General features: G+C 38.7%; 1 long non-coding RNA gene and 1 pseudogene across 1 annotated transcript; both read left to right on the forward strand.

Moving 5' to 3' along the window:
• Positions 1 to 13,538, forward strand: part of LOC146580115 (obscurin-like) — a 374,391-nt pseudogene that overhangs the window by 244,956 nt on the left and 115,897 nt on the right.
• Positions 4,165 to 7,814, forward strand: LOC146580124 (uncharacterized). The gene is made up of 2 exons (XR_014891209.1): positions 4,165 to 4,326; positions 4,435 to 7,814. It is a non-coding gene; the product is annotated as an uncharacterized LOC146580124 (long non-coding RNA).

Consider the following 13,538-nt stretch of genomic DNA (forward strand, 5'->3'; position numbering starts at 1 on the left):
AATTTATACATGACAAACATGTGTAATAACATTTGTCTCTTTCACAGATTCCTGCTTCACCAGGTTGGTAAAATACTTTTTATTATTATTTGAAACAAACATCAGTTACTTTTGAGTTTATTGTGTTTATTTCCTGTTTTAGGTCGATCCAGTCTGAGAGTCACAGTCCGGGCTCCTCCACAAATCATGGAGTCAACCTGAATGAAACTCATGAGTACGACTCTCTTCAACATGGTCAGCATTGAAAAACAGTCTTTATTATCATTATTAATATTTACTTTTATTAAACCTCCATTAGCATGAACATTTAATAGGTTCAGTTTGAGTTCACGAGTTTTTCAAAGAACATTTAAAGATCTTACAGTCCTGGTTTTGACTCACACAGTGTTTCTGTGTTTGCTCTGATCTTTAGTGTAACTGTAATAAAATGATTAATGTGAGCCTGGCTTGTTTTTTCTTTAGGTACTGCTGACGTCTATGAATCAGTCACACAAGTGAAAAACAGAAATGGTACAGTATATGTGCTGAAAATCACAGAGCAGTTAGAGATGAAACTTGTTTTGGATATAATGAAACTAATTTCATGTTTTTACAAACCTGTAAATAAAATATGAACATTTCAGGATAGTTTTACAGAGTTTATTTACTACATTCACTTTAATTATTCAAACATTCATTCTGATCTGATGACACAAAATATCAGTGAAACAATTAAACATAATAATTGTAATTGAAAGAATCTGAACAGTCTGATGAAGAAGACCAGCTCTGTTCTGGGACGTCCTCATGACCCAGTGGAGGCAGTCAGTGACAGGATGGTGGCTCAGCTGTAACCCCTGTTAGATAACACCTCCCACCCCATGCAGGTCACTCTGACAGCACTGAGCAGCTCCTGCAGTGACAGGCTGCTGCACCCACAGTGTGAAGGAGAGATTTAGGAGATCTTTCCTTTCAGCTGCTGTCAGACTCTACAACATACATCATCATGTGAAAGCACACATGCACACACTGGTGTCTGTAAATATCTCAATGTGCAATACTCTATACCTGCTGCTACTAACATCCATCGACTACACGATGAAATGCTTCCATTTGCAGCTGGTACAACAGAATTGAAATTCTCTACTTTTTGTGGTGTGCATTATTATTCATACTTTGTGATATATTATATTATTTAGTTTAGTCAGTTACTGTTCTTACTGTCTTTGAGCCACTGTGACCGCTTGGTTTCCTCTGAGATTAATAAAGTATTCTTATCTTATCTTACAGATTCCTGCTTCACCAGGTTGGTAAAATACTTTTTATTAATATTTTAAACAAACATCAGTTACTTTTGAGTTTATTGCTGTCACGTCTGCCGTGGCAGATGAGTGGAGGCTGAGAATTAGGACCTAAGATGCAGGCAGCTGAGATGCAAATGAGTTTTATTCATGAAGTGGTGAAACAAACAGAGACAGCAAAGGCAAAATGGTGATGCAGGGAGACACTGGGGACGACACAGAATGATGCAGGGAAAGAACACAGACGAACCAGCAACAAACACACGAGGACACACACTATAAATACACACAGAGGGAAACGTGGAATAGCAAACAGGAGGAAGACACAGCTGAACCAAATTGAACTGACGAGACAGGGGAAAACATAATCTGAACACACTAACAGAAGACATGGATCTTCACAATAAAACAGGAAATGCACAGAGACACGGTACAGACACTAAACAGAGGGAACACAGAAACCAAACTCTGGGAACTAAAAAGTCTAAACCCCAGTACACAATCAGAACAAACACAAGATCATAATAATGAAAAACACAAACCGTTGGGTCAAAAGACCGAGGACCATGACAATTGTGTTTATTTCCTGTTTTAGGTCGATCCAGTCTGAGAGTCACAGTCCGGGCTCCTCCACAAATCATGGAGTCAACCAGAATGAAACTCATGTGTACGGCTCTCTTCAGCATGGTCAGTATTTAAACCATCTTTATCATCATTATTAATATTGACTTTTAGTGGGGAAAGGCTAATTGATCAATCTAAATTGCCCATAGGTGTGAATGTGGGAGTGAATGTGAGTGCGAATGGTTGTCTGTCCCTGTGTGTGAGCCCTGCGACAGACTGGCGACCTGTCCAGGATGTAGCCTGCCTCTCGACCTATGACAGCTGGGATAGACTCCAGCGCCCCTGAAAAGGATAAGCAGAAGCGAATGGATGGATGGATACTGACTTTTATTAAACCTCCATTAACACAAACATTTATCAGGTTCAGTTTGTGTTCAGCAGTTTTTTAAATAACATTTAAAGATCTTACAGTCCTGGTTTTGACTCAAACAGTGTTTCTGTTTTTGCTCTGATCTTTAGTGTAACTGTAATAAAATGATTAATGTGAGCCTGGCTTGTTTTTTTCTTTAGGTACTGCTGACCTCTATGAATCAGTCACACAAGTGAAAAACAGAAATGGTACAGTATATGTGCTGAAAAGCACAGAACAATTAGAGATTAAACTTATTTTTAATTTAATGAATCTAATTTCATGTTATATGTTTTAACAATCCTGTAAATAAAAATATGAACATTTCAGGATCAGATGAATACGATGACATCACCTCCTCTCTTATTGAGTTTAAAGATCTTAGAACTGAGAGTGAGTACACCAAAGTTAATTTTATAAAAAGAAAACCTGGTTTGGAAAGATTTTTAATTAGTATGAAATTCATTTTGGGTGGACTTATTAATATAAGTTAGGTCTGGCGGCATTTTTCTCATGTTAGGAAACAGACATTTATTCAAATTTATTATTTTGTTCTTTTCACCTTTTTAAATCTGTGTATTTAGTGAGATGGGAAAACAGTTAAACACCAAACAAATGAAGAATAAAAACACATGTTCGTTGTTCTTTGCAAGCTACATGTTTACTGTACAAGCCAAAGTAATCTATTACTGGCATTATTAGCATGACAACACATTACAGTGATATCAAAGTGCCACTGCACTAAGAACCAATTATTAGTCTGAACCAAAGCTAAGTGGATAATAAAGCTGTATTTTACTCTGATCACTTCCTTCAACATTAAACTGGTCACTTGGATATTTCTGATCAAACTGAACAAAGCATGAGCTTAAGTTTTCATACCTGTTGAACTTCTACACATTTTGACACCTTTTTTAAATTGAGATTTTCTCTGATAGACCAACACAACGTAGCACATAATTGTGAAGTGGTATGAAAATGATACATGGTTTTAAAAAGTGTGGCGTGCATTTGTTTTCAGCCACCTGTACTCTGATATCCCTCATTAAAATCCAGTGCATTCATTTACCTTCAGAAGTCACCTATTTAGCTGCTCTGTGGAGGCCTCAGTGGTTTGTTAGAGAACATTAGTGAACAAACAGCATCATGAAGACCAAGGAACTCACCAGACAGGTCAGGGATAAAGTTGGAGATAAGTTTAAAGCAGGGTTAGGTAATAAAAAAATATCCCAAGCTTTGAACATCTCAAGGAGTATTGTTCAATCCATCATCCAAAAATGGAAAAAGCATGCTACAACTGCAAACCAGGGTGATCTCTAAAACCTTCAGGACACCAGCCGACCCCTGGTTTAGATCAAAGAATATTCTTGTGTTAGAATGGCTCAGTCAAAGTCCAGACCTAAATCCCACTGAGCATCTGTGGCAAGACTTGAAAAATTGCTGTTCACAGTCTGGCTGAGCTTGAGCCATTTTGCAACAAATAATTGGCAAACATTTCAGTCTGTAGATGTGCAAAGCTGGTAAAGACTTGCAGCTGTAAATGCAGCGAGCAGTGTCTCTACAAAGTATTGACGAAGGTGGGTTGAAAACAAATGCATGCCACACTTTTCAGAGTTTTATTTGCTTAAAATTTTGAAAACCATGTATCATTTTCATACCACTTCACAGTTCTGCACTATTTGTGTTGGTCTATCACAGAACATCCTAATAAAAACATTTAAGTTGGCGCTTGTAAGGTGACAAAATGTATAAACGTTCAAAGGGTATGATACTTTTTCAAGTCTCTGTCAGTTTGATTTAGTCGAGTAACAGCATCACCGTACAAAACACACCATTGTTTCAAGTATCCCAGGTGAGGTCTTAATGATTTTTTACTGATACAGAAGAAGATAGAGAAGTGTTTCAGCTTCACATGTTTTGCAAAAAAAAAAAATCATCTTTACAACACAGAACAAATTACAAATGATAAGTTATGTGTCTGAGGCCAGATGTTTACATGAAAGTAAAACCAGATGGTTTCCTCGTCCACACAGATACAGAGTCTGTCTCCGCCTTCTAAAGAAATCCTATAAGGTACAGTAACATTACACACCTGTAAAGACTCAAACACAAAACAGAACTTCACTTTGCATCAAGGGGAGACAATGCTTTTATAATAAACCTTATTGTTCTCCAACACAGGTGGGACAGACACAGGGGCAGCCAGTGACCCCTCACACACGTCCTTATGCTGATATCCAGGCAGGTTCTCAGTGTTTGTAGCTGCTGATTTATGCAGCAAACATTTCCACAGTCCTCTGCAGCAGATTATAGAAACACTTCTTCTCTCAGCTCACGACAGAAGATCTACAGCTGGGACACTGTTAAGTGGTTCTACGTGAAAAATAGTTAAATATTTACTCAAACATGTTCTTGTATGTAAAACAGGTTCAAATGCATGAAATTACATTTGTCCTTTATAGTGGACATTAAAAAACACCACATGTATAAATGATAATTTACATCTTAGAGCCCTGCTCTCAAACACTGACTCAGATGTAACTGTCTGTGAAACTGGATTTAAGAAATAAGAACTTAAAGTTCACAAAACATGTCAAACAGACTCTCCTTCATGAAGTCCTCGTTCATAAAGTGCTTCACAGACCTGAACATTACAGCTAACAGCTGGATTTTCCTGTGTCAGTGCAGCTAACCAAACAACGCAGAACCTCTTACTGCTAAAGAGACAGACGGTGAAAGCAGACAGTATGTCCTCCGTTTTAACATAAAACTCATTGTTGCAGCTGAGAGCAGCACAACAGTGACCCCATTAAACTGATGTTTAGTTTAAGTGTCCTTATTTTCACTGAGTTATTGGTTCTGCTATTAGTTACTTAACATAAACGACCGTGGCTCAGGAGGTTGGGAATCGCATCTGTAACCGGAAGGTCGCCGGTTCGATCCCAGGGCTCTCTGTCCTGGTCGTTGTGTCCCTGGGCAAGACACTTTACCCTACTTGCCTACTGGTCTTGGCCAGAGGGGCCGATGGCGCGATATGGCAGCCTCGCTTCTGTCAGTCTGCCCCAGGGCAGCTGTGGCTACAACTGTAGCTTACCTCCACCAGTGTATGAATGTGAGAGTGAATGAATAGTGGCATTGTAAAGCGCTTTGGGTGCCTTGAAAAGCGCTATATAAATCCAATCCATTATAAACTGATGTGAGTCTTTTGACTGAAACAAACCGACCTGGTGATGTGATGCTCTGTACTGACAGAAGATGGCGCTGAACATCTTTTTATAACTCTAAGCACTTATTTCTTAAATTAAGCTTCACAGTCAGAGTTACATCTGTGTCAGTTTTTGAGAGCTGGGCTCCATGATGTACATCAGCATTTATACATGTAGTGTTTCATGTCCCCTTTAATGCTGAACACCTGATGTGACATTTCCACACATTAATTCTGCTCAGTACCTGATTGTTTTCCATGTTTTCCATCCTCCATCTTCCAGTTTTTGTGATTTGGTTCATGTAAACATTTCTGATGGTTTTATTTTCATCAAAATATTTTAATTTGCACTGAAGTTTGAACTCTTAGAGATTACACTCACTTTGTTTTCACAGACTTGTGACCATGACACAAAACTACAGACAGAAGTGGATAAAATCTCAGTGTTACTGGTTTTAGAAATGCTTTACGATAATAAAAAATACATCATTTAGAGTCAAAATATCTTAAATGGTAACAAATATAACTGTTATCTTTGGGTTAGTCACAGTCAAATCATCATCTGCATCAATTAATGTCAGTGAGGCGTCCTGAAAGTCGTCACGTCTCCTGTTCAGTGACCGTCTCTGAGAATCACTCTCCTCTCAATCAAATCACTTTTCTTCTGTTTATCCTCTGAGTTGCTCTTTGATGGTTATGAATCATCGCTCTTCTTTAAACTGTGAAGTCGTTGCTGTTCTTGGGAGACATTTCTCTTTTGTTCTGGTATCAAATTGCTTCGTGTTTGCTGAGCTTCACCATCTTTCTGTTCACCTGTCAAACTGTTGCTCATGTTTCCAGAGCAGCTTTTCTTCTGCTCAGACTGCATGTGCGTGTGTTTGTTTCCAGCTATACTATACATAGACACGCGACCTTTCAATGAACTTAAACCGTGTGTATGAGGTATGCAGAAAAGCAGAAACAAGCACTTTGCTAAACTATAAAAACAGGAACTTGTAATAAGTCATGTCTCAAACAAACATTTAACGGTGTGAAGTCTTGCACTTTAGAAGAAACAGAACATGGTGCTTTCCTAATGTATAACATAGCTCATCTCTGGACTAAGCTGCACTCTAAATAAAGAAAGCACATTTTGTCAGCACAGACACAGATAAAGGAAATAGTAGAAGGTTGAAAATAAATCCTCTGACTGTCTGACTTCTTCATAATTATAGCCATATTAGGACACATAAAGGCAATGATTATATATTTATATATTTTAGCACAAATGACAATATAAAAAATATCAATGCCAACAGAATCTGCCTGTTTAGTTTTTCTGTTCATTTGTCCAGACTGACACTTCTTTTGCTCTAAGAAATAAGAACACAATGATCGGGACGGTGTAAGCTACAACCCTATAATCACTTTCTGTCACCGACATCTCAGCTAAACCTGTGTAGAGTCATCCAATAATAACAACTGGGGTTGCCACGATTCGCTGACTAGTCACGATCAGGTCAGCTAGTGTTCAACACAAAAACAAGAAGAAGCCGTCTCCAGTATCGTTGATGTGTCCAAATTCAGGGGCTGCATCCTTTGCAGGCTGCATTTGTAGGTCGATAACGTTACAGCAACGCAACGAAGACTGTCCAACCTCGAAGACTCCTCCAAATGTGTCCTTTTCCCTAGATTGGAAGGATGGGTCGGGTGTATTCTTTGTGGCCCGATCTAACCCAGAATTCATAGCGCGGCCAATTCTAGTTTCCAACAATGGCGGCAGCTACTTTGTTTTAATATTACTCTTTCTTGGTCACAAAATAAATGTTTAAGATATTTTCAGTCGAGAATGTAGCTGTGTAAACTTCAAATATCTGCTCGATTTATCAGGACATTACATATTTGCAAAAGTCCAAAAGTGCTGCGATCTGCCCTCATTCATGTTGTGTGTTCTGTCTGCCTGTGTAAGTTTATTTTGTATTTTACTTCAGCCAGTTTTCTGTTTTGTCGTCCAGCATTAAAGCTGTATTTAAGTTCACCTTTTGCTTCCATCTGTGTGCATTTTGGGTGCCACCGGAAGTAGCATATGCTAAGGTGCACATAGTCTTTTCGCATTACCTCAGTAAGACCATGTGAAAATGAAAACAAATCATCCTGGGTGAACTTAAACACATCTGTTCCCCTTTTGTTAAGACAGAAAAACGCAGCACACAAAAATACTGCAAAAGGACGGTCGCCTTATATACATGGTGTATAAACTCAACATGCACATTTCACTTAAAAATTAAGATGTGAACAAATCAACTTGTTAGAGATATTCTTCTCCTGTTGAACCCCCCCCCCCCCCCCAAAAAAAAAAATAAAATAAATAAATACGTCTTATCAGATATTGATGCTTCTTTCCTGTGTGATAGAAAATAGGAGACTGATGTTTGTTTGTTTTTTAAGTTAATTCCCAATAAAACTAACTGTTTTGTTGCTAACTACATTGCTGTCTGTATTATTGCTGAAGTCCTAAATGATCACCTTTAAAGTGTTTGTGCTGATAACATCATGTACAGTCAGACAGGCATGGAGAACAGCACTGACTGGGAGGCTTTGAACAGATCACATGGTTCAATTCAACATATGAGACTTTAAGAATGCACAAGCATCTACTTAAAATCTATTTAATTTATCATCTATGATATTATTATGTGCAATTCCAATATACTTTGTTCATCTCCCTTAAATAAACAGGCAGCCTTAAGGTATGAAATATTCATGTACAAACACATATAAATGTGTGAACTGTCTCAGTGGCTGATTGTGCCCCACAGGCCTCAGTGTGAGCTTGAAGACATTTATAATGTCTAAGTAGTTTAATGTGTCGGTGGTGACGATAAACACATTTTGAATGAAAGCCGGGGAACTTTGGTAGCACAGAAACAAGTGGCTATTCTTTGTGAGCATATGGATCAGTCATATTACCATTATTTCACCCAAAGGCACCAAGTTAATACTTAAAAAAGCTGCAGAAATACACACAAATATAAACAGTACTTGGTGACAACTTTGCTTTTAGCCTTTAACCTTCTGGTGTCCAGGGTATAACTGGCCATTTTTGACTACTTTTGATTCGGTCTCTATATTTCACCTTTAAAAACTGTTTATCCTGCCAATCTGTTATTTACCCATTTTGATATAATGTATCAGCACAATTTATCTAAATTCAGACAAAGTGATATTTTTGACTGTAAAAACCAAAAGCATGTTTAACGAATCATTTTCATAACTTGAAATGCAAATACAAATTGTACATTTTTAAAAAATATGCACAAGTTTTGCAAACAACAAAGTTATATGGTACTATTTACCTAAAAATGCAGCCAAGGCTCAGACGTTTTTTATATAACCATTTAAAACTGTTTACAGAACAATCAGGTGTTCTGCATCAAATAAGAAGAGAACAAATTATTTATGCAACTCCAAAAAATTGTTTGTGTCACTATAACACAGATGAGAACAGCACAGGGATAAATCCTGCAGGTCTGACAGCAGGTGTGTCACTCAGCATTTACACTGCAGTCTGCCTTTGGTGGCTTTAAGACAGCAACTGTGACGTTCACTAGTAGAACTGACACACAAAACAAAACAACGACTACACTACACACTAACTACACAAGACAACAAACTAACTTGAGACTCCAAACACAGTAAACATCAGAAAGCTCTCACCAGTGTTGACTAACGCGTTACAGTAACTACGTTATTATTGTGGTAACGAGCACGGTAACTAGTTATTATGCCAAAATCAGGAACGTGTCAATCGTTACTGGGATTTAGATAGGCTCGTTACTTCGTGTGGTGGCTATCATGGAGCCTCCACAGACTGAGTACCATTAGCAAGTGGTGGAGGCCAGCAGGTGAGGCAGGAGGAGCAGAGACCCGAGGCGGTGAACTGAACTTCAGGTAAGAAGTTATGACCTGCAGTCTATCTGGGTCAGATATAAACCAAGTTTAGGTGGAGTTTATTTTCGTTATGCTGACCTTTTCGTACTGGGTACTAGCTAGCATGATGGAGTTTCTATACAGCTGGGTGGTGCTATGATGTTACTGATGTTGGACTTTATTTTGTTCATAAGGTTAATTAGTAGAGTTGCCAACTGTCCCCTAAAAAACTGAATCATCTCGTATTCAGAGAAAATATTACGCGTTTCGTATTGAGGTGAAAAGGAACAGTTTGTCCCGTACTTCAGCTACAATGAAAAAGACACAAAGCTGGAGTTATTCTGTGTCTTGGTTACAGTAACTAAAGTAAGTACAACAATCCAGCAAAGCCTACAGCTCAGCCACCACCTTAAGCATCGGATGAGGATGATGAGCAGCAGTTGCTTTGGCTAAAGGCAGGAACCCAGAATGGGGCACCACCCAGGTGGAGAGGACAGCAGGAGAGAGAGAGAGGAACAACAACAGCACTGACAGGAAGTCAGAGAGGACTGGAGGACCATGACATCTGTTTGTGTATGAAATTTAAAGGCATTAAGATCAAACCGCAAAAATGACAATGCAGAATAGCTACAGTGCCGATATGTGTGTGAAGGGTTGTTGGTGGTTACTGTCTGTTCTGCCACAGGTTTATTTTTAATCTACTGAACGGCCTCATTTTCGTCTCGACCACATACAAAAGAGGAAATGCAGCCTGTGGTTTGAGACAATAGTTTTGTGTGTAGCAGTGTCTTATTTTAAGCCATCAGTATCCAGCAAACATAAGGTCCTAAAGCACACTGCACTTTATTGTCCTCTTCATACACTGATGAGGAAAATACTTTATAATATTAACATGTCAGTAACATGTGAAACTTTAATGACTGAGACCATGAACATATGCAGAAAGTGTTTAGACTCTGACCTGTAGATCAGACTGTGACAGGAAGGATTGTGTAAACATTATTTGTTTAACTGCAAGTTCACACGGAGCTGCAGTCTTATCTGCACCATCTCTGCACTGAAACAAACCTCAATGATCTTTTGTTGTTTCCTTCATCAGCCTGCAGAGTTAAAATGAGGAGGAACATTTACTATAGAAACTGTGCTTTAACTGCTACATTAACTATTTACAGGTATTAAAGTAAAATAAAAAAAGATTACACATCTTTACTGTAACAGTGCCAGAGCTGACAGGTGGGGAGGAAGAAATTAGAAGAAGGAAAGAGATTTTAAAAAAAAAGAAAAAAGAGGAAATGACACAGAAAACAAACAGCACCTGAAAGAGAGCAGAGGGAAGACGGAGGCCTGAGGACAGGGCCCAGAGCTGTGATCACATGCACATAATATACAAGGAGAAACAACCGTCCACATCAACCCACTGCTCTAAAACACTTCAAAAACTCTGGTGTGAATGTGGTGTCGTCTTATTCTTGTTATCAAACCTCAGTAAGTGTAAAGAGGAACTGGAAGCTTGGTCCAGTTATAAGTGAACTGTTCAATAGTGGTTTGTTGCAATGCTTTGTGCATTTTCTCAGCATGCTTTCAAGATTTAACCTGTGGCGTCCACATATGTGGACATCACATTTTGTCTTGTCTAGACCACAGTACTAAATTTTGTTCTACAAGGACCTGATATCCACTCACGAGGACATTATTCTGCCACTGTTCTATCAAATTTTCAAACGAATGTCCCCATATGTGGATATCAGGCCCTTGTAGAGCAAAATCAATAAAAAGTAATTCTTTGTTTTTACATTCATCAGGTGCCAATCAGCCCAAATAGCAAAGAGAAATAAAAATGCTATGAAAGAGTTCAGGTCTTCGGAGATTAAAGTTACTATGGCAACATGAGTAAAAATAAAGGTAAAAGTCTTTCAGGAATAATTATGATAAGATCCGTCTACAGTCATGTTGTAGGTAATACACCACAGTATCTTCTGATCTATTAGTCTACACATCACTGAATCATTTGGACAGATTAACATTTGTGGAATCACACAGTGTTTAAGTCTCAGTTATTTATTTATGTTGACTGCAAAGTGTAAGTTGACACTTTTGTGACCTCAATAGAGACTTTGTGATGACCCACAGGTAAGTCTCTGTGTGCCTGTGATCAGTTATCTGTAACTCAGTTTTCTTCGTTTGTTACCATCGAGGCCTGAAACTATCAGCTTCATAATAAAGGTCACCTTTGTTTGGTACTCTGAGTCCTGCTTTGCAAGGGTGGCTGTAGCTCAGGCGGTAGGGCTGAACATCTACTGATCGGAGGGTTGCTGGTTCAATTCCTGGCTTCCCCTAGTCTGCTTATCACATATCCTTGGGCAAGATACTAACCCCAAATTGCTCTCCGAGGCATCCATCGGAGTATGAATATGTGTGTGAATGTTTGTCACAAAGCACTAAGAAAAATGTGCTAGTGTGAATGCACAAGTTGGGAGTTCGCCTTGTAATCGGAAGGTTGCTGGTTTGTTCCTCGGCTCGGACAGTCTCGGTCGTTGTGTCCTTGGGCAAGACACTTCACCCGTTGCCTACTGGTGGTGGTCAGAGGGCCCGGTGGCGCCAGTGTCCGGCAGCCTCGCCTCTGTCAGTGCGCCCCAGGGTGGCTGTGGCTACAATGTAGCTTGCCATCACCAGTGTGTGAATGGGTGGATGACTGGATATGTAAAGCGCTTTGGGGTCCTTAGGGACTAGTAAAGTGCTATATAAATACAGGCCATTTACAAGTTGTGTGAAGCACTCAGAAGAGTAAAATAAGTGCTGTATAAGAACCATTTAGCATGTGGGTCTGCTTTTTGAACTGACTCTGAACACAATCACATGATCTGTGTTGGTAACATGTGGTGTTCAACACAAACATCATTATTACAGTGTTTCAATCATTATTTCACATCATCAGTTTGTTTTATTTTATTGTGTTTACATGTAGTCAGAGGCTGAGGTCAGTGTGCATCTGCACATACATGTCAAAGCAAGACAAAGAACAGTCTGCAGAATAAATGAGTTCCTGCTGTACTTTGAAATGACAACAGATAATAAATATAACTTTGAATTTATCTATGAATTTAATTGTTCTTTAGTTGGTGAAACATAAAAGTCTTTAGTCTCACGTCAGCCACACACTGAGTCATTTCCTGTGTTTGGGTCTCCACAAAACTTAAAACCAGAATTTAACCACAAGGTGGAAACTTTCACAGGTCTGAGGTCAAAGGAGCCTTTTCACTATATTACTGCATGATGATGTTTCAGCTAAGAGTCAAATAAAATAAAGACATTTTAATGCAGCCTAAAGTAAGAATTTAATTTAATTCTGCAGTTAAACAATTAAAAGGAGAAAAATGATTTAAAAAGGCTTTAGTGAAAATACAGGCACCAAAGTAGAAAAGCTGTTTTGGTATATTCACTCTCAGTGACTCCCAGTCTGCAGAAACCTGCCAGGAGACAAATATTAGTGGATATTGCAGCCAAAAAATCCCCCAAACGGGCAAAACATACATGAAGCAACACAACAACATTTTATATTATAGAAAAAGGAAACAACACAACAAAAGAAACAAGCTTCTATGTTTGCAGTGGACAGGAAATATAAACATGTCAACCAACTGCTGCGGTCAAAGCTACAGGAGCTGTTTGAGTTTTGTGTGTAACGGCAGGAAGCACAGAGAGACCAATCAGAATAAGAGCCTGTAGAAAAACTCTTGTTGTATCTATATTAAACACAACTTCTCTTTATCTGCAAACTAAAACTGTTTGATTATCTGTGGATCAGAGTGCAGCAGGCTGGATGTGATGATGGGGCACTCTTTGCTCTGCATGATGGGCTTTTTCTGTAAGTACACGTCTGACATTGTTTGAACGGCAGCGATTAATGAAAATGTTTCTGATCTGTGAGAATTACAGTGAGTCACTGCTTTAACCTGTTTACCTGAGAGCTGGAACAAAGCAGACTTGTGATTCTTATAGTGTTTAAATGTTTGATACACTGCTGCTTTTTGCATCACTTATAGTTGCACACTGTGTTACAACAGTTTGATTGTATAATGTCTGATGAGGTTTTATTCATTATTTTAGTGCTCAGTACTGTCATCTGTGGAAATGCTGAAGGTAAGAAATGATTATTTTCTTCCTGTTCATA

The sequence above is a fragment of the Mchenga conophoros genome, linkage group LG3 (assembly GCF_057382185.1).
Source record: "Mchenga conophoros isolate Kocher_MC1m ecotype Shallow Benthic linkage group LG3, M_conophoros_male_GT1.1, whole genome shotgun sequence".
NCBI lineage: Eukaryota > Metazoa > Chordata > Actinopteri > Cichliformes > Cichlidae > Mchenga > Mchenga conophoros.